General features: G+C 36.4%; 1 long non-coding RNA gene and 1 pseudogene across 1 annotated transcript in view; both read left to right on the forward strand.

The window, feature by feature from the left end:
• The window catches only part of LOC102160577 (uncharacterized), a 218,314-nt gene that overhangs the window by 165,077 nt on the left and 30,540 nt on the right, over positions 1-22,697 (forward strand). The gene's annotated exons all lie outside the window — the stretch shown is intronic.
• LOC100517498 (poly(rC)-binding protein 2 pseudogene) lies at positions 9,009-10,007 on the forward strand (annotated as a pseudogene).

Raw genomic sequence — 22,697 nt, forward strand, 5'->3', positions numbered from 1 at the left:
GAAGGATTGGACACGTGTTGTGTCATATTTGATCAACTATAAATGAGCAAGACTGTATTTTAGACAAATAAACTGATAGTAAAATTGAGAAGCAATGATTAGGAACACAATAGAAGTCTTAAGTAATGCTGGAGTGGTGGGGTTAGCCCAGGTTGCAAAGGGTTTTAAGATAGAGTTTATAAGCCCTAGAAATTATAATAATGGAACTTTGATGGTGATATAGAATTTAACTATAGGCGAAGTGTTAAATGCAAGCAATTATTCATGTAATTTAAACTAAAACATAAGTTTGCCTCCTTACCTAGGTTTTTCAGCTGACATATTTTTGATTTGAATTATTTGTTTTAATTGTAGCAATTCTACATGTCTCTGCATTCATAGATAGTTTTGGATTCAAAGAAATTGTTTGGTCTGCTTCTTGACATTCTGTCACAGAGCTGTTAGCGCACCCAAAAAGTTTAAAAATTCTTGAGTAAAATGGCATGTGTTGCATCTTAATTGCATTCAGATTGGAGCAAAAGGATTAGGAGAGAGTATGAAAAATTGCTTAGCTGGTCCTTTCTATTATTGATGAGAAGCCCTAATAATCCAGAAAGAGACTGTCTATCTCCCACAGCAGTGTATTCTCTGATTATCTCAAGGAAGCCGATATCAGAGTATACCTGGATTCAATAGATTGCAACAGAAGAATCTTCAAAAGGATTATCTAATTAGCAGAGGGAGAGCACATGAATAAAACTGATATACACTGTAGATAGGGATACATGAAAAATTCTCAGGCAGTGTAGCCTCAGTGAAAATAACAAAGTCAAATATATGTGCATCAAAGAAGAAAGGTGGGATGTTGATGTTGTTAAGGCAGGTACTTTATAAAAATATGGGGAAATAAAGAGAAATTCAATGTGGGAAAAACTGGAAACTGATAGCATACTGATAGCAAGAAATTTGTTGACACATATTTAGAAACATATTAAAAACTATAAAGAGCCTAAGTAGATTCTTGGATATTGCTATAGTGTAGTTCACCAGGGCCTTAACAAAAAGAGATGGAGAAATGTTTTTATAGATTGGCAAGAGCTGTAGCAAGGTATGTTCTTTGATACTGGCAGGATTTTAATTGCTTTGCTGGTGATTGGCATGCCACTATGTTCAGATGAAGGAAGATAACATATTCTGAGAGCTATTTCAAGGAATGCTTTCTGATACACTCCATTGAGCAACTTTGGTGGTTAGAGGCTATTTTGGACGATAGCCTAGTAATGGTTCTGAGTAGGATAAATAAGGCTGAAATAGAAGAAAGTTGCTATTTCAGACTATAATCACAATAACCTTCCTTTTAAAATACTCTTGAGAGGTCAAGAAAGAAACAAGTACATTACAGAGGGAAGTATACAAAATCTTAATTGGAAGAATGTCTGAAATACTTGGATAAATTTTGATTGTACTCTTAATAGAAATGAATAGCAGCAGTAGAGCCATATTTTCCTTTGGGGTTCAAAGTGTGTGTGTGTGTGTGTCTGTGTACGCGCGCACGCGTGCACATGTGCATGCAGACTCGTAAAAATGCCTGAGCAAATAAAATGAACAAAGGATTTCCGTGGGTTGCTCTGTCTTTTGGGACTCCCTTCCTAAAAGGTGAGTTAAGACATGTTATGACAAGACATGACAAGAGCAGTAGATGACCATTACATACTGTTATTTTCCTAGGGGATTCATGACCCTGCATGATGGATCAGGAACAGGGGGGAGTGTTAAGAACCTAGATCCTCCATAAAAATTCTGCTTACTCTCTATGATTGTCTCTGAGGCCAAAGGTACCTTGAGAAAGCTAATCTATATGGTGTCCTAACTCAGGAGGTTTTTTTTTTGTGTTTGTTTCAAAAATATATACTCTTGAGGTTTGTGGCTTTGTGTAGAAACTTACTTAACAGTATTTCCATCCTCTTTTCCTTCAAATATATCCATGATGTGTCCTATTTTTGAAGTACAGACTTATGGTTTAATTTTTGAAAGTTATTCCTACAACTGTCCAAGAGAAGCATATAAGGTCCCCATGATCTAGGCTGAATGTTTCTTCCTGCTATCTATCAGGGAGCAGAGGAGGTCTGACCAAAGATTATGAAAATTCTAGCATAGGGATGAAAAGCACAAATAATTTTGTTTTATTTCCTTTAATACCAGGAAGAAACGACTAATTAAGATGTTTTTTCCCCACACTTCAGTCATGTCTTCACGACAATTCACATCAAGATGAAACCTGAAAGTGACAGTCATCAATTTGTGTATTTTCTATATATGATTCCAAAAATACCCAGCTATGTAGAGAAAATTGAACAATGAGTAACTTCTCCATTTCATACTGTGTATTTTCTTTGGAACCTTTAGTGGATTTCTAGGATTCCTGCTCCCTATAAAGAACACGTTTTCTACTACCTCTTCCAATAGGACATTTCTCTAAACTCCCCACTGCTCTCTGCCTTCCCTGGCTTGTGTCATGTAGACTTCCACTGGGATTCTCTGTTGCCTCTTCAGATTGTTCCCTCATGGTTGATTGGCCTGGCTTCGCATGTTGCTTCTCCTCTAGGTTCTACCTCTTGGGCTGCCTTGTACTCCCTGCCCTGCAGCCATTGGGCCAATAACACTTCTATCAGACATCTGACTTAAGCATCAATATTTCAACCTAACAAGGAGCTTTAGAACCTTACTTCTCTGGGAAGAGGTACTTGATACTCTACTGACAAAGCTGTTTTGGAGACAGTGTGATTTGAAAAGGACAGTTGTTTCTTTCTATGTTTCTTTCTATTCCCCACAGCAGAATAAACAAGCATCAAGGTCCCAGACACAGTTTCCTGATGGAGAAATAAAGATCCTGAAAGGGAGAGTAGTATGATGTAATCACCCTCCCCTCCCTGACCAATATCAGGACAGAATGAAGGAATTGCTCCCTTCCCTGTCCACTAATATACACATTGTTCAACTTCTTATTTTGTGACTTCATTTTCAGTGTGCCTTGGGATTTCTCTGTTTCAAAAATGGACCAAAAGAATTTTGATGAGGAGTATATCACTGCAATCAATGACAGAGTGAAGATACCACTATTTCATCAAATGTTTCTTTTAAACTGACCTACTTTGTCTTATTTCAGAGTGATTTCAGTTCGGCCTCACTGTAAAATAAATGTGCATCCTGAGTAAAACAAGTGGTAACCTGTATTCCTAACTTTCTGATATTCAGGATGCAGAATACGACTTATAAAAAGAATCTTAAATAAACATATTTGGTATAAGTGTCAGTAACTAAGCAGTTCACACATTTCCTCTATGTAGCTCTTTAATATCTTTGCAATTTCAGGTTCTCTATAAATGAAGAGGGGCATCTCTTTCTCCTTCCACCCATATCAATGGAAGCAGTGTCCCAAAACCAAAGCAATACCTCCGCCTGGGCTTTGGTTCAATCTCCTCTTGCTTACTTCAGCACCTTTCTCCATCGAATATCACCTTCTTTTCTACATTCTCAATTTGCTATTTTTTTAATCCAGTAATTACAAAAACATTTCTATCTGAATCACCAATGAGCTCTTTAATATTAAAGAAATTTTTTGGGAGTTCCCATCGTAGTGCAGCAGAAACGAATCTGACTAGGAACCATGAGGTTGCGGGTTTGATCCCTGGCCTTGCTCAGTGGGTTAAGGATCCGGCATTGTGGTGAGCTGTGGTGGAGGTCACAGACTCAGCTTGGATCTGGCGTTGCTGTGGCTGTGGTGTAGGCCAGCAGCTACAGCTCCAATTCGACCCCTAGCCTGGGAACCTCCATACGCTGCAGGTGCGGCCCTAAAAAGACAAAAAAGAAAAGAAAAAAAAAATTTTCAATATCTTTAAAAAATTTTCAAATTGCAAATTCTACTTTATTGTCTTCCTTACCTTCTATGTTTTTGCTATTTCTGTCCATTTCTTTCACAAGATGCTATGTTTTTTCTTCATCTATACATTATTAATATTCCCTTATTGAAATATTGTTGATATTATATTCTCTCTTGTGTCTTTTTTTTTTTAACATTCCCATGACTTATTTATTTTATATCTGGGAGAATGCACCTCTTGATCAAAATGGGTGACCATTTTGCCTACCCTGCAACCCTCCTCCTCTCTGGTAACCACCAATCTCTTCTCTGTATCTCTGAGTTTTATTTTGTTTGTTTGTTTGTTTTTTCAGATCCCAAATATGAGTGAAGTTATACTGTATTTGTCTTTCTCTGTCTGACTTATGTCACATAGCATAATACCCTCAAGATCTGTCCGTTGCTGCTGCAAATGGCAGGATTTCATTATTTTTTATGGCCGAGTAGGGTTCCATTGTATAAGTATACTACATTTTTTTTTTTTAATCCATGAGTCACTGATGGACATTTAGGTTGTTTCCATATCTTGGCTATTGTAATTTATGCTACTTTGAACAAATAGGTGCTTATATCTTTTCAAATTAGTATTTTTCTTTCCTTTGGATAAATAGCCAGAAGTGGAAGTTCTGGGTCATATGGTAGTTCTAGTTTTAATTTTTTGAGGAATCTCCATATTGTTTTCCATAGTGATTGGACTAATTTACATTCCTATCAATAGTGCAGAAGGATTCCCTTTTTCTCCATATCCTTGTCAATACTTTTTTATTTCTTGTTCTTTTGATAAATAGCCAGGTATGGTGTAATATCACATGGTGCTTTTGATTTGCATTTCCTTGATGATTAGTGATGTTGAGCATCTTTTCATATGCCTCTTGCATATGTCTTCTTTGAAAAAATGTCTTCATCTCCTCTGCCCATAACCAGTTGGTTGGCTTTTTCGTGTCTGTTATTGAGCTATATGAGTTCTTTGTATATTTTGGATATTAACTCCTCATGAGATACCCTCTCATGTGGTTAACCACTGTTGATATTCTTATGGATCTCAGATCTGTGCAGCAAACACATGGATTTGTCTGAAGAACATTTCTATGTGGAATTTCTGTGAGCAATTCAAACTCAGTATTATGTCCAGGTCTGGACTCTGGACTCATCATATTTCCCCTCAAACTTATACTTCCTTCTGTATTCTCTATTTTAACTTCTCAGAGTCCAAGCTAGAAACATGGAATCATTCTGTCTTTTTTTTTTTTTTTTTTTTTTTTTTTGTCTTTTCTAGGGCTGCACCTGCAGCATATGGAGGCTCCCAGGCTAGGGGTCTAACTGGAGCTGTAGCTGCTGGCCTACACCACAGCCACAGCAACGCCAGATCCGAGCCGAGTCTGTGACTCACACCACAGCTGATGGCAATGCCAGATCCTTAACCAAGTGAGTGAGGCCAGGGATCGAACCTGCAACCTCATGATTCCTAGTTGGATTCGTTAACCACTGAGCCACGAGGGGAACTCCAAGAAACACGGAATCATTCTGGATACTCACTTTATTTCACTGTCCCAATCAAACTCATTTACCAAGGACCGAGGATCTAGCATCAGAAACCCTCCTTAACCAGCCTTGTTCTCAACTGCCATTGCTGCTATCTTACTATAACGCAACTCTCCTGATTGGGACTAGTCCATTGCTGTTAATTTAGAGGTAATTCACCTGAAAACACATTGAGCATTATTTGAGTATGTAACTTACATGTGATTTAAAAAGAAGTTTATTCTGTGTTTCCCAACTTTGTGGACACCTTGAATTATACAGACATTACAGATTACACATTTTTAAGAATGTGGGAAACTTCATAGTACCTATGTGTTAAGTGAAAAAATCAAGATATAAACACATATTTTTATATATGTAACAATGTAAAATTTATGAATATATTTGGAAGAAAATATGATATTTTAACAGTGTTTTATCTCTACTGGTAGTAATTTCCTGAATTAATAAAGATTTTAAAAAGGCTATTTCTTGGAGTTCCCTGGTGGCCTATTGGTTAAGTATTTGGCATTGTCACTGCTGTGGCTCAGATTCTATCCCTGGCTCAGGAACTTCTGCATGCTGCAAGTGCAGCCAAAAGGAAAAGATAAGAATATTTCTTATTCTGCATAATTCAAAAACTAAGTTTTTAATTTTTTGTTATTTTCCTGATGGTTTCCATAGCAATATAGCATAGACTCAATCCTTGAGAACATTTTAGCCAGTTTGAGAGGGTGGCTTGGGTGTTTGGTGTTGGGTGGTTTTTAGCACTCCACTGGTTAGCAGTCTGTTCTAATGATATTTGACTTAATCCTGCTTTTGAATGGTTACTTTTGATCATAGTCAAGAGCATCTATTTCACAGTGACAATCCCAAAACCTGTTTGATAATGTTTGCTGACAATTACAGGCTTAGCTAAGAAGTAACGACAGGGAGTAAAGCAGTCTTTGAATAAGGTTGGCCTCAGAATGAACAACAGTAGGGGACTGATTGGCTCAGTTTTATTTAACATTTTTAAGCCTGATCTTTGACATTTTCATTAGTGAACAGAAATAGCACATTGATGCAATTCTCAGGTGGCTCACAGAGGAAAATGCTAAATATACCAGCACAACTAAATAATTCAGAAGATCCCACTATGGATCTTAAAAATGGAGTTACAGATAGAGAAATTTTAGGATATGATAAAATAGAAAGCTAGACAATATTTCTTCTCCCTTCCATTCTGCAGGAGACAAACATGTATTTGTGGAAATCAATCGTTCTGTTGTCAAAATTTCAAAGATTTATTGAAATTATGGGACTGTGTTGTATAGACAAGGAACTGTGAAAATTTAGTGAAATAGTGGAGCAATTTTTCTTCTTGTTTTCTCAACTAATTATTGGAAAGATTTACAAATGTAGTAAGAAATTCTTCCAACATCCTTCTTATCAATTACAAAAAAAATCCATAAAGAAAAGGAAGAATTAACCAAATAAATCATGTCCAAACAATTATATATGCTAATACATATTATAGAATAAACACTGGAAGTAAAAGGATATTTTTCACTGAACTTCCATCAGGTGATATCTTTGCTACATAGCTGCCCATTGCTCATCATTTTGATTCTCACATATGAATGTGCACATCACCAGAGTTATGTGAAATTATGCAGAGAGTAATATAGGGTCACAGAGCGAACATGGGACATTTCCTAAAATTCAATTGTTAAGATATTCATAAATCTTAATGGATATATTCATACTGCTAGAGAAATACCTCTCAGTGTGGTTGAAAACAATATTTAAGTGATCAGTCAAGAATAATCTTCCCATGTTATTGAAGCCATATTCTAATCCCTGTAGATGGAGCCTCTACACGAAAATGGATTTAAAGTTCAAATGACAGAGTTAATACTGAGCATTAAAAATTTAATCTGTTCCTAAAATGAGAATTGCCTGTTCAGATCTCACTTCTCCCTTCAAGTTATTCACTGATTCAGCAATATTTATCAAGCCAAACCATTTTCAAATTATTGTAGAAGCGAAACTTTATGACCTCTAGTTATTCTTGGAACCAGGAGTTCTTAAAGGTAGTACAAGATGTCATTCTTTGAAACCTTTTCCTCCAGCTCTTTATTAGGCACAAAGTGTGTTTGCTGTGACTGAGGCATAGCAGCATAGTGAGAGATGTTAGAATCAGATTTTGTAGATTTAAGTCCTGGCCTCATAGAGTAAATTACTCACCATCTCTGAGCTTTAATTCCTCATTTTAAATGGAAGCATTACAATTAAGGTTATTAAAAGAGTTTTTTGCTATGATAAGGACACTAAAATACTAACCGTTTTTCAAAGAGTTTGCTTTTGATAAAAAAAAAAAAAACCTACAATGCAAGTAATTTCAATTGCTGCCCTAACTTTTATTAATCTCATATTGTGTGTGTGTTTGTGCATGTTTGTGCCGGAAGAAAAATTAAATGTGTTTTATGGAAAACGGGACAGTCATGTCACAATGACAAGAAAAAGGATTTAAAGGTTAAAGGTCCAAAGTCTCTGAAGCTCTCAGTCCTTCATACTGCGAGATTGAAAAGACAAACAGGTTAGAGGGGTTCATCCACTGAGAAATTGAAACACAGTATAAATCTGGTGAAATACTGTCTCTAAATTCCAGAAACACCTCAGCTAGAACACTCTATTCAATATCAGAGAAATTATGCATGATTGTATACTGTTATTATAGACTGAATGTATTCTGGTAGACTTCTAAATGGGCAGAAAGAGATAATATTGGTAATGCAGTGTGGAGTAATCATTTAAAACAAATCAGATATTTTCTTGTATTAATGTTTATAAATTAAGATAGCATAGTCTCCTGACTGAAATTTTTTCCATTTATTAGAAAACTCAATAATGTGTACTCAGCATTTCAGACCAAAGGGATAATTGGTTTTAAGGGCAATCCTATCAACTTTTAATTAATTCTTTGGAAGTCTTGAAACAGAAGAGAGAGCATAAAGTAATGCTATAAATGGGTTATACGACCCTTACTTCATTCAAAGCCATGTTTCAAAAGGAAATCTATATCTGCAATACTTCTAAAGTTCAACTAAAAATAGTTTTAATGACCAAAAATTCTCAAAGTTTAAATAGAAAGAGAAATATATCTATTCCTTGTTATTGAACTGCTTTGAGACGAAAACCTTAAAAATCAAAATGAATTAATCAATTTCCTTTTCCCAGGAGAACTCATGAAGGAGAAAAAAGTAATGATCTCAGATTCTCTTGGGAATGAATAATGAAGGAAGATTTAACTCAAGTTCATAATTGCACCTAGTACATTAATCTTTTTCATAGAAATAGTACATTCTCCAGACCATCAGAGGCAGCAGCTGGAGCAGCCGCAGCACGCGCCCTCTCTCAACAGCCGCCGCCCTCCACCAGCCTAGGGGTCACTTTCCCCTTCTTCCTCTTACTCCTCCACCCCCAACTTCCTCTCGTGGGGTGCGGGGGAGGGGAGCGCTTGCCTTCCCGCCCACCTCTATTTCCCCCCCCCCCCCCCCCCCCCCCGGCCTCCTGCCCTTCCTCTTCCCACCCGCTCCCCTTTTCGGCTCAGTCGCCTCGCACCTGCAGTTTTTGGCTTTCACCTCCCACCAGTGACCAAAGACTTGACCAAAGTCCAGCTCCCAGAACACTGCTCCACATGGGCACGAGTGAGATTGGAGGTGGATTATATGTCACTATCACCATCCGGCTACTTATAAATGGAAAAGAAGTTGGCAGTATCATCAGAAAGAAAGGAGAATCAGTTAAGATGCGCGAGGAGAGTGGTGCATGTATCAACATCTCAGAAGAGAATTGTCCTGAGAGAATTATCACTTTGGCTGGACCCACTAATGCCATCTTCAAAGGCTTTGCTGTGATTCCTGACAAATTGGAAGAGGACATCAGCAGCTCTATGACCAACAGAACAGCTGCCAGCAGACCCCCAGTCGCCCTGAGACTGGTGGTCCCTGCTAGTGAGTGTGGCTCTCTCATTGGAAAAGGTGGTTGCAAGATCAAAGAGATTCAAGAGAGTACAGGGGCTCAGGTCCAGGTGGCAGGGGGCATGCTTCCCATCTCCACTGAGCGGGCCATCACTATTGCTGGCATCCCGCAATCCATCATTGAGTGTGTGAAACAGATGTGCGTCATCATGTTGTAGTACCCCCAGAAGGGCGTGACCATCCCGTACCGGCCCAAGCCGTCCAGTTCTCCGATCATCTTTGCAGGTGGTCAGGCCTATACCATTCAAGGACAGTATGCCATTCCACAGCCAGATTTGACCAAGCTGCACCAGTTGGCAGTGCAACAGTCTCATTTTCCCATGATGCATGACAACACCGGATTCAGTGGTTTGGATGCATCTGCTCAGACTACTTCTCAAGAACTCACCATTCCAAACGATTTGATTGGCTGCGTAATCGAACATCAAGGCGCCAAAATCAGTGAGATCCGTCACATGTCTGGGGCGCTGATCAAAACTGCAAACCCAGTGGAAGGATCTACTAACACGCAGGTTACTGTCACTCCATCCATAGGATTATCTTTTATTCCCATCCGATATTAATTTAGGATTTTGACACATAAAGATGATTTTTTTTAATATGAAAGATGACTTATACATAAGGTCTTCTTCAAAATCTGGTTATGTTTTAGTGTGATTTCTATTCCACTATCTTATTTTTAACGCCTTCACTATCTTTAATTCTCTTGGTCCCCCTAACAGGAGGGAGAGGTTGAGAAGGAAGAGTAACATTCCAGTGAAGCTGGGTCCAACCCAGATCATGTATGGAGCTAAAACACTTTGCTATTATGGGTGTGCATTACCAGAGAGAAGAGAGGGGCCAGGTCGCTGGTCTGTATTACTTATATTTACTAATGTTAAGGACTGCACTGTGCCTTGCTCAACAGCAACAACAAAAATTAGTGGCTTTTGGTCTTCATTAAATAAGATGACTTATTTGACCAGATAAGCTGTTGTTGTTACCTTTAGAAAGTGAGGGAAAGATACAGAATATGGAATGATTTAATTGTACTTTGAAAATTAAGAGAGGTTGATATCTCCTTGGAAAGTTATGTAATAGAGGAAATTTAAATACCTGAGGCACATCATGAAATCATCTTTTTAATACCTGGTGTGGGAAAAAGGCACTATTCTTAGACCATCTGCTTTCATACTTGGCCATGAACCCCTCATGTCTGTCCAAGTCCAGTTCTGCACCAGAATTCCTGCTATTAAAAAACAAAAAAAAGCTTAAGTTAATTTCCTTCTCCAGAGAGATATGTAAACATACTGGCCAGTAATAGAAAGCAAAAAATTTGGGACAACTATGTTCAATTTGAAAACTGCTCCAATTTTAGATTCACTCTGAATTCCAAATATTTTAGAATAAAAATTCAGAACAAACTCTTTGAGAGGAAATTTTAGAACAAACCCCTTGACTTACCATGAAAACATCTGCTTTCATTCTTCATAATTTTTTTTTTGTCTTTTGTCTTTTTATGGTTGCTCCCACAGCATATGGAGATTTCCAGGGTACGGGTTGAATTGGAGCTCTAGCTTATGGCCTACACCACAGCAACTTGGGATCTGAACCACGTCTGAGACCTACACCACAGCTCAGGGCAGTGCTGCATCCTTAACGTGGGATCACTGAGCGAGGTCAGGGTTGAACCTGCATCCTCATGAATACTAGTTGGGTTCTTTAACCACTGAGCCATGATGGGAACTCCCATTCTTCATTATTTTTAATAGTCTCTGAAGTTGTAGATAAATAGATGAATAATAGGTTTTAAGGAGTGAGGTTGATCTATAAAGAAGAAGTGGTAAGTGGAGTGTTTGCTGCTAAAAATAAAGCTAAACTCCTTTATTAAGATTGGGCATTAAAATATTGTGTTAGAGGATAACTATATTAAAAATTTCAAGAGCATATCATAGGGAAACATTGCTTACATGGATTGGTTTTCTTTGCATAAGCCAAATGCTAAATCACAACAATAATTACAACAGTGCCTTAATATACAAACAACGCAAAGGTAATAACATTGTAGGTAGACAATGAAGTTTGACTTTAATTTCTTCCTTGCCTCAATCTTACTGATGCTTACTATTGTTTTCGTAAAGTTTTCTTTAGTTTTCTTCTTTTTTATTTTATTATCTTCTACTCCAAATTCAATTAAAATATCTCTTTTGCCTCTACTGATCCATGAAAAAAATTTTTTTCAAAGTTCTTTTTCTAAATAAAGATGCCATAAAAACTACCCATTAGGCAATTTTCCAAGCTGGTTTTAAGCTTTTTGTTAAGCCTTTTAGTGTAAAAGACCTCCATCATTTTTCTTCCTAATCAAGAGATGATATTAACTTTCCTAAAAACTTTTTTTCTGGCCTTGTAATTTAAAGTATATGGTTTTGGTTTTTGTTTTTGTTTTTGCTGTTGTTTCATTAGGTTTTCAATTTCTTTCTTTCTCTTTCTCTCTCTCTCTCTCTCTCTCTCTTTCTTTCTTTCTTTCTTTCTTTCTCTTCCTTGGCTTTTTAGGGCTACACCCATGACATATGCAGGTTCCCAGGCTAGGGGTCAAATCAGAGCTATAGTTACTGGCCTATGCCACAGCCATAGCAACACCAGATCCGAGCCACATCTGTGACCTCTGCCATAGCTCATGGCAATGCTAGATCCTTATCCCACTGAGCAAGGCCAGGGATTGAACCTGCACACTCATCAGTACTAGTCAGATTCATTTCCACTGGGCCACAGTGGGAACTCCTAGGTTTCCAATTTCCATTTATCTTTGTCTCTTTTCTTAGAGTATGGAGCTATTACTTCTAGACTTTCTTTTTCTTCAGCTTTATTGAAGTATAATTGACAAATAAGAATTGTGTGTATAGGAGTTCCCGTCGTGGCGCAGTGGTTAACGAATCCAACTAGGAACCATGAGGTTGCGGGTTCGGTCCCTGCCCTTGCTCAGTGGGTTAACGATCCGGCGTTGCCGTGAGCTGTGGTGTAGGTTGCAGACGCGGCTCAGATCCCGCGTTGCTGTGGCTCTGGCGTAGGCCAGTGGCTACGGCTCTGATTTGACCCCTAGCCTGGGAACCTCCATATGCCGAGGGAGCGGCCCAAAGAATTAGCAAAAAGACCAAAAAAAAAAAAAAAAAAAAAAAAAAAAAAAAGAATTGTGTGTATGTATATATGTATATATATGGTATACAAGTTGATGTTTTGGTACATGTATATACTGTGAGATGATCACCCCAATCAAGCTAATTATCATAGCCATCACCTCACCATGTTATCATTTTCTTTTTAAAATAGACATTTTCTTTTGATCATACACAGCTCTAGGTAAGGTGGGCAGAGGAAGAAAAACTAGGAAATATAGCTGAGAATAAGTGGACTGAGAGAAAGAGGCAGCACAGGGGACCATATGGGAAGTTATGCAAGGTGGAGGTTTCACCACATGGAAGATGCAAGTGTCTAATAGGAGGAATGCCTTTGGGGCAGCAGATCTGATAGAATTCTCTTGCTGGAAAGGAATTCATAGGGAACTGGATGAGCGGAGATAGAAACACCATGTTTAGAATACCATTTGGAAAACACTGGTAATAAATAAAATTAAAGATAGGACTATAGCTCAAATGTGAAGCTGCGTTGTTGAAAGGTAAGAGACAAAAGAAAAGTTCTCAGTGACTTTGTCTCCCTGGACTTCTCTGACACTGATCTTTTTTATTTTAAATCCAACATACTGATCATTTGTATCCTATGAGATGTTTTTTGTTCAGATTCGGTATATAATTTGAAATAAATATATCAACTTGATGTATCAAATGCAATTTGTTAGGATATTCTTCAAAACCCTTTTCTTACTTTGCCTGTCGTCATACCCTTCCTTACTCCTACCTTCCTTCCACACATCACAATCCTCACACGTAATCTATGGTAACAGACTGTTATTGATGCTGCCTTTCTCCCATACTCATATATTCATAAACACACACGTGTAGATACACATACACATTTTTTTGGGGAGGGGGTCATTATTATTTTTAAAAGGAATGATATAATCTGCTTTTCTTCCCTTTTATCCTCACTCAACTCTAGTGGAAATCCTTTCATTTCAGCTAGTGGAGCTTCAACTCTTTTTTGTTGGTTTGTTTGTTTGCTTAAAGTTCCCTAAAAGTGATATACAGAAATTTAGTCCATTTCCCTGTTGAAGAGCCTTCATCTTTTTTTCTTTCTGCTTTGTGTTTGTCAATAGTGTTGCATTAAACACTGTCCTGGTGTATATACTTTACATATTTTCATTTTTCTAGGATAAAATTCAAGGTGAGATTGTGGTGTCTAATTTTAATAACTATTATGAAATTGCTTTTCAAAATGACTATAATTACATGTTTTCTAGGAGCATGAAGAATATCATTTTGGTCACATTCTAGTTAGTAATAGTTATAATTGCTCTTTTTAAATGTTACCAGTTAATGAGAATAAGTAGTATCTTTATGTTCAGATTTCTTCTGTTCTTCCTACATATCACACACTGCTCTCAGAATTAAATTAAATTAAATCAGAGAACAAAAGACAACAGTTGTATTCTCAAGGACCTTGTATTCTAGGAGAGAAACACAAATAATTAACAGGTAAACAAATATATATCCGATGATGTTACTAAGTACTATGAAGGAAGAAAAAATTGACACAGTGATGTAGCCATCCTACTTCATCTCATTGTCACTTAATTTGTATATTCTCAATTTTAGTGAGCTTGAGTGTATTTCCATACCCTTACTGACATTTGGATTTAGTCTTCAGTGAACTGCTGAGATGTTTATATTTTATAGGTATTAATTGTATGTCATTGCATTGTAAAAATTTTCACTAAACATTTTTTTGTGTTGACATTATGATCTCCTTTGTCAAATGTTTTTTGGGGCCATGACTATGGCATGTGGAAATTCCTGGCTCAGGGATTAAACCCATGCCACAGCAGCAACCTGAGCCAAAGCAGTGACAAAGCCAGATCCTTAACCCATTGTGCCACAAGGGAACTCCTCTGTCAAATTTTATGCCATCAAATATCTTTTTCCTTTAAAATTTCTGATTTGGCAGAGTAGATTTCTTGTACCATTAGATTGCAAATATAGAACCTAGGGTTTCCTCTGGTATTTCTAATGAATCAATAAGTATTGTAATTTTTGGACTTCCTGCTGTGGCTCAACAGGATCGCTGACATCTCTGTAGCACTGGGACACAGGTTCGATCCCCAGCCTGAAACAGTGGGTTAAAGGATCCAGCATTGCTGTAGCTGGGTAAGTTGTAACTGCAACTCAGATTTGATCCCTGGCTGAGGAACTCCATAGGCTGTGGAGTTGCCAAAAAAAAAAAAAAAAAAAAAAAAAAAAAAAGATTTGCAATTTTTAAATCTAGATGATCAGAAATAATCACTTTGGCTAAAAAAAATATTGAAATCACCTCATAAAGGAGATGAAACCCAGGGCAAATCTTTGAAGGATAAATAGAATTTAAATGGGTAAAGAGAAGCTGTAACTTTTTTTAAAAATATGGAATCATGTCTGAGAAGATGCATTGCAGATATGTTACTTTGTCTTTCAGAGATGGATCACTAAAATCCCTTGTAGTTACTGACATGAGAATCTGAATCATTCACTAAACTAGACAATTACATGATTACTACACAGTTATATATAAATAAGTTGTCAACCATTTCGTAACACATATGAATAATTATGAAGACAATCAAAGTACAGCCATAGCTGTGTTGACTATCTTGATACAGTATATTATTTTTCTAATTCCCACCAGCTGATTGATCTAGAAAGTTATGTAATGTACATTATTGGGTGTATTTTCTAGTCTAGTTTAAAAGACACCAGTGGTTTGTTTTTCAACCTCTTCTCTTGACAAGTTAGACTGCAGTGCTACAAATTATGGAGAAATTTTTGTATCTATAACAAGATAAATTGGAAATTTGAAGCTCTTTTTAAATCAGGAAATAAGGTTTTTTAAAAAGAATTAACATGTTAATTTTTCTTTTTTTCCCCTCTAAGTCCTTCTTTTATAAGTAAAACCATCCTAAATATAACTAAGAAATTCTCTTCCTATCCATGTTTATATGTTGAGGTTAACTATCTTCCATAATGAATATATCAAAGTACTCATTATATTAAAACTGGTTTCCTACCATCATCTTTATGCAGAAAGAATAATACATTTATCTGTTCCACAAATTTGTATTCACAGTCATATAAAATAATAAAATTGTTTTTATAATACGTTAATTTTTTCTGCCTTTGCCATGTAAAGTATTAAATTTCATTGTACCTTATATTTGCATAGCACTTTAAATTTAAAGGAATTTTGTATATTTTAACTGAACATATTGAATTCATCATAGAATAATAGGGCTACTGTGAGTTATTTGAAATGATTTTCTATTTTATTTGCCTTGTGTCTAAGTGCTGGTATATTGTTGAAATATGGCTTTCAATATCATGTAGCTAAATAGACACACATGCACACACACATATTTTAATTTTGTGCAATCAAATTATTCAACCCTTACTGCATTTCCATAGCTCTGTTATGAGTTCCCAGAAAAGAAGGCAAACTGAGCAGCTTGTTTGAGATAACTCTGTTTGTACAAACCTAAATCTCATTGAATTTTATTTTCTGCCTTATTGCATGCAATTTGCTTCTTCTCCTATATATTTTTTCACATCATTACTCCTTTTTGAGTTTAATCCATTAAGTGTTTTGTAGAATTTTCTTTCAGTGTAATAGCCTTGTGCATTTAGAATACAATTGTAAACCACACCCATTTTTCTTACCACCTCCTGAGCATTTGAAAGTTGTTTATATGTGCCACTAATGCTTTTTAGATGAAACAGGTACATAGCTAGATTGGCCACCTAAATGATTTCACAGAATCCCCTAAATATATAGTCTATATTTTGTAGTTTAGAGAGAGTCAGGACAGTTAATTCTTATACAGAGGAGAAAATCCAAATTTTGCTTCCTCTGATCCTAGACAATTACATGATGGGGTAGTTTCTGGGAACAGAACAGATTTTGTTGTTGTTGTTAAGGGCACATTCGGGTGACTTCTCCACAACTCTTGGGTTCCAACTTAAAGATAAATAATTTGTAACACCGACTTTAGATTGAGTCCTTCTATAATTTCTAAATTCACTTCAGGAGTTCCTTATGTGGAATCTCTATTGGCCTACTCTGGATGCTTTGTCGTCTTTATCAATTTAGCAGCATTGCAGCCCTGATAATGAAGTCTCCATGTTACTTCTTTTTTTGACTAGCAAATTCTAAGACATTATTTTCTAAAATTTTACACCAATTCAGTGCTACTGTAAGTTGAGTAAATACAGTGTACAGTATATTTCACACTTTTCTAACCTTGAGAAGATTAGCACAAATTAAATTTCACAGTAACCATCCTAAAGCCATGAACAGAAAAGTAGGCTTGAGGGTATTTGGTTAATTGTGCTAAAAATATATTCATGATATTCGATAGAGCATAAATGTAGTGAAAGTATTTCTTTAAATAACATACAGTGAGTTTAATTTTTTCTGCTTTTTCATTCATTTGTAGATGTGAGAATAATGACTATTTTGATCTTTTGAAAGATCTTGTAGGTTGTTGCTCACCAAGCTGTTATCATTTGTATTATTCTGTAAATGTTTGAGAGCAATGTATTTGGTAAAATCAGCTTTTTAAATTTATATTTTTATTGAAGCTCTTTGTTTTATTATTTTTTAACCATTCAGTTTAGGCATATACTCAGAAAAAAAATCATAATTAGACCAATAATATGTATGTGAATGAAATGACTATTACTCATTAAAGACTTGAAGTGCAAAGTCATTTCACTTTTATTCCACCTTTCTTATTTAATTATTAAAAACAGAGTATTATTGTTTTTATGAATAGATGTGCATTTCTGTAAGGACTGCCCTGAGAAAGCACACAGATTTTTATTAGATTTTACAGGGGATCGGTGTCTCAAAATGTTATTGTATAAAATATTAAATGTTTTCAGATAACATAATAGGTTTTAAGGAGATTGTAAAATAATTTTGATTCTCAATGTTGGTCTGGAATAATTTCCAGCTCCTCATTAAGGTGAAATCCTAAAATATCCTAAAATAGTTATCAAGCAGATATATTGAATTTTTATCTCATTCTTCGCTTGCTTGAATTTTATTTTATTTTTTTGTCTTTTGTCTTTTTAGGGCTGCACCTATGGCATATGAAGGTTCCCAAGCTAGGGGTCTAATCAAGGCTGTAGCTGCTGGCCTACGACAGAACCACAGCAACACCAGATCTGAGCTGCATCTGTGACCTACACCACAGTTCACAGCAACACTGGATCCTTAACCCATTGAGCGAGAGGCCAGGGATTGAACCCGCAACCTCATGGTTCCTAGTCAGATTTGTTTCCGCTGCACCACGATGGTAACTCCCTCTTGCTTGAATTTTATACAGGCAGTTGTTAAAGACTCCAAAAAGTTTTAAACTTTTAAAAAAAACCAATATATTCCATTTTTCAATATCATTTTGATATTATATATAGCATTTTGTTGTCCTTGCTACTATACTCACATTTGCTTATAGACTATTAGCCATGAAAGTTCACCCTCTTCATTATTTTGTTCTTTTTGGTGATTTAACCAGGCCGTGACAAGGGTGATGCTTCCCTTTTGCATCCTGTATCTTGGATGTTTAATTTAGGATTTCAATTGTTAATATGTCTTGGTTATTATAAGCTCTAACTCATTGGATTCCATTTCTGAGCCTGGAAATAGACAACCCCACTCAGTGAAAGGGAAATCAGTGGTCCATTTTAATGCTAATTACTGCACAAGTCTTATATACTGTATCAAAACTTAGCATAAACATGGTCATCAGGGGAGGTGGGAAAAAACCATTAAAAAGCTCCCCAGGAGCTCATTAGAACCTATACTGATATCCAATAAGGAAGAAAGAGTTATTTAGCTGAACTGGTTCCTTTTCTGGATGTGTAATCCATATACTAAGTGTGAATCAGGCATGTATTCCCTATCCCAACAAGGAAAAAGATACGATTTTGTAAAGCTTTTCAAAGTATAAAAGCTGAAGCTAGGAAGAAGATGCTTCAGTGAAAAGACAGAATACTATACAGGATGAAGTTTGGTTAAGGTTGTATGAAATATTTAGTTTTTCATAGAAAATAAAAACTGCCTTTCTACATTTTATACCAAAGAATTTTCTTAAAAAAAGTTGGTAGTTATTGACAAAACACTATCTTGTATTTATTGTGTACTTAAGTATAAATGTCCATTTATCTCATCTGGATTGCTTCATGTAGTTTTAACCAGACATTTTGACTAATATCTCTAGAAAGGTGTTAAAGTCATTGAAAGTTTTACCTGATACATGAAGTAAAATATTCATTCAAAGAAAAGGAACAGATAATGACATTGAGCAGAAGCAGATATTAAGATAGTAATATCACCAAGCAAAAATTACCCTGACTCTCACTTAAATTTTGTTATTTTATTCAGTGGCAATTTAAATGTAAGATATTCTTCTAGTACTATTTAATTAGATCTGTACCAGTTTATCCAGTATATAATCTATGTTGTCATTATCAATTCCTTCAATCAGTAGCTTTTAAACTTTTTGTGCATTACATTATTTGGGATAGTGGTGAAACCAATATTCCTGGGGCCCAGTAACAACCACTCCAGGTAATCATGATGTAGTTAGGACCACATTACTTCAAATAAATGGCATTAATTAAATGGTGTTTTATCCATTCATTTTCAGTGAATTTAATTTATTTTGCTTAACTGGGACATCTGGTTGACATATTTGTTGTAACTACATATCTTAAAAGGAAAAAAGGCAATGAGAGGAATTTTTTTAGTATCTGTAGCTTTTTTTACTCAAATGACTTTTTCTTACTTTAATTAGATTTTACCTGATTTTAGTATTTTATAGATGATCTTTACTTATCATATTATATAGCTTTAATTATCACATATCCTACTACATACCCATGAAAAGAACATGATGGTTATGGGATAGTAAGAAATATATTTGGGGAGTTCTCTTGTGGCACAGTAGGTTAAGGATCCAGCCTTGTCACTGCAGTGGCTTGGGTCACTGCTGTGTACAGTTTCAATCCATGGCCCAGGAACTTCCACATGCTTTAAGCACAGCCAAAGGGGAAAAGAAGGAAGGAAGGAAGGAAGGAAGGAAGGAAGGAAGGAAGGAAGGAAGGAAGGAAGGAAGGAAAGAAAGAAAGAAAGAAAGAAAGAAAGAAAAGAAAGAGAAAGAAAGAAATATAGAAAGAAAGAAAGGAAGAAAGGAAGGAAGGAAGGAAGAAAAATGTATTTGGACTTTGTCCATAGTTCCTGGAATAGAGCTCCTAAAACCTTTGGGATTTCCTCCTGAGTGTAGGAGTATCTTCTATTATTCATGAGAAACTCCTTTTGATCACACCAGGGCTTATACTAATGACGTGATTTAGGGTTCGGATCCTACTTAGCTTCAGATGGGGCTGGTCAGTGGAAATGGGGTTGGAACTGTCAACCTCACTCACTGGCCTCTACCAGGGGGAAGGTGGGAATGGAAATTACACTATATAAATATCCTTGAACAAAGAGATTTGATAAGCTTCCAAGTTGACACACACCTGTAGGTGCTGGGAGGGTTATAGGCTCTGAGAAGGTAGGGAGGCTCTGCACATGCCTACTTCATACTCTGCCCTATGTATTCCTTCTGTTTGGCCATTCCTGAGTTGTATCCATTTATAATAAGCCAGTAAACATAAGTAAAGTGTTTGACTTCTGTAAATCATTGTAGCAAATTATCAAACCCAGGAAGGAGGTTATGGGAACCCCAATTGATAGTCACTTGGTCAGAAGACCTGGGACTTGCAGTTAACATCTAAAGTGGGGGAAGTCTTGTGGGGCTGAATGTTGGATCTGACACTCTCTTCAAGTGATGTCAGAATTGAGTTAATTTGTAGGACACCCAGTCTACATCTGCTGTGAATTGCTTGGTGTCAGAAAAAAACAAAACAAAACAAACAAAAAACACACCCTTTTAGGGGCTGCAAGAATTGAGTATGTGAGTAGAGATAAACAACATATTTTCCTTTCAATAATGAAGTGAACAGCATCATTAAAAAGATAGAGGCATGCCTTTTTTGTCCAAGAGATTCTGTGAGAAATCAAGCTTCAGCAGGATAACCCTCCCTTCACAAACAGATATCGAGGACCTAAAATAAAACATGGCAGATAATGTGCTAGACATTGGGCATACAAAGGGCTGGCCCTGAAGAGAATTTGATTTCTTGTCTTTTACTTCTTTTCTCTTTTAATAGATTAGTTATAACTGATCTGATTAAATAAAATGGATGAATTAAACTATATTCCTAAATATTAGTAGGATAACAGTATTTATATTTTCAATTTATATGCACTTGAAATGATAATTTTAATATACATATCTCTAGCTTTTTAAGAATATTCATTTAGAACTCAGTAAAAAAACTTAATCTGTTAGAAATATGATCAGGAATATTTTGGAAAAAGGAAGCAGTGTAAGAAAAAAAAAAGGCATCCATTCCCTTATTTATTCGACAACTATTCATTGACTACAGATGCTTAAGTGGCAATAGTCACTGCATAAGCCTAAGCTGTATTTACTGTCGGATTCACACGTATTCAGGCGTAATTTGGAGGACTGGTTAAAAGCAGCCAGGGTGTGTTTACATGGAGGATCAAAAAACCTCCTAGAAAAATAAAAATTCATCCTAGGGGAAAAAAGGGTCAAGATGGGGAAGGTTGGTTGAAGGATTATTGGCAAATATTGAACTCAGAAGGGGGAATGATTCTGAGCATAGTTTGTGTCCCTGAGATTATTACATAGCCCAGATCTCATTATCTCACACACAACTCCTCAGGCTAGAGGGCTGAGATGTAATCTAAAAAGTGGCATTTAGAAGAGCTATTGCTCTCTATATTTGCTGTGGAACATGAAGAGTGTGAGGTGTTGGCAGCACTGCTGGGGCATGACATTGGCAGTGGTTGATATGTAAATACCAGTGACAGTGTTGGCAGCAGCATTGGTGACCATGGAATTGGGAAAGATGTAAGCACTGGCAATGCAAATGTAATGGCTGGAGTGTCTTCCAGGCCCTGTGCGTTGGAAGAGTATCCCAAATGTGAGAGAGAAGGAAGGATCAAGGGTGATTTTTAGGTTTTTTCTTAAATAAGCCATTGTGCAATTTTCTAAAATAGGGAAGATCTTGGATAAGAAGCAGTTCAAGAGCGGTAACATTTCACTTTTGTTCCTACTGGGCTTGATCTGTCTGTTTTATGTATAAGTTGCAATTGAACATGTATGTGTGATGTTCAGAAAGAGTGATCGTATCCCCACTTTGGGAGTCATCAATAACTGAAGACTGGAGAAGTGGTTGAGATAATCCAGGGAGAGAGTATATAAGGCTAAAAGAAGAGAAAAAGATTTAGAACAGGGGATTGAAGGGCAATGATATTTAATATGTCTTCTTGGATTAAGTAAATCTGGGCTGGTTTTGGAAGATGAGAGAAAAATGCTCAAGGAGTAGGTTGGGGATAAGTCGTAAAGACCAAGCCAGGCAAGAGATATAGAATGTTAAAAAAAAGAAAAATCAGAGATAAATGAACTGTTACAATGCATTTAAAGAACCAAAGGAGTTCAGTGTAGTGAAGAGTAAAGTTCAGTGCTGCTGGTAGTAGGAGATTTTCGAAGGAGTAGGAGAGGATGCAGAAGACACACAGACTGGGCCCTGATCTTAAAATGCTTTCTACAGCATGTTCAGGGACATACGGAAATGGAGACCATTATAAAGGCTTAAGCGAAGAAAGGATACAATCAGATTTGCATATTAAAAAGATGACTCTGTTGGCTTAGTTAAGGAAAAACTGAAGGGTTTTAGGTTAGGTAGGGAGAACAGGAACATGCTGATATGGATCTAAAAATTAAGTAATGGTGACAGTAAGAAGGGATAATACCAGGCGCAAAAGAAAACAATGGCTCCCCATAGTACTATGACCGATATTTTCTTTACTTAAAATTTAGTGTTTTATCCATTATGAATTTTTTTCATTATTTTTGATTAAACAGTTATTGCATTAAGTATTGTTATTATTTGTCTTTTTAGGGCTGCACCTGTGGAATATGGAGGTTTCCAGGGTAG

The sequence above is a fragment of the Sus scrofa genome, chromosome 13 (assembly GCF_054392235.1).
Source record: "Sus scrofa isolate SSC_HxYL_T2T_F1_AM1 chromosome 13, Sscrofa_HxYL_maternal_Yorkshire_Landrace_v2.0, whole genome shotgun sequence".
Taxonomy (NCBI): domain Eukaryota; kingdom Metazoa; phylum Chordata; class Mammalia; order Artiodactyla; family Suidae; genus Sus; species Sus scrofa.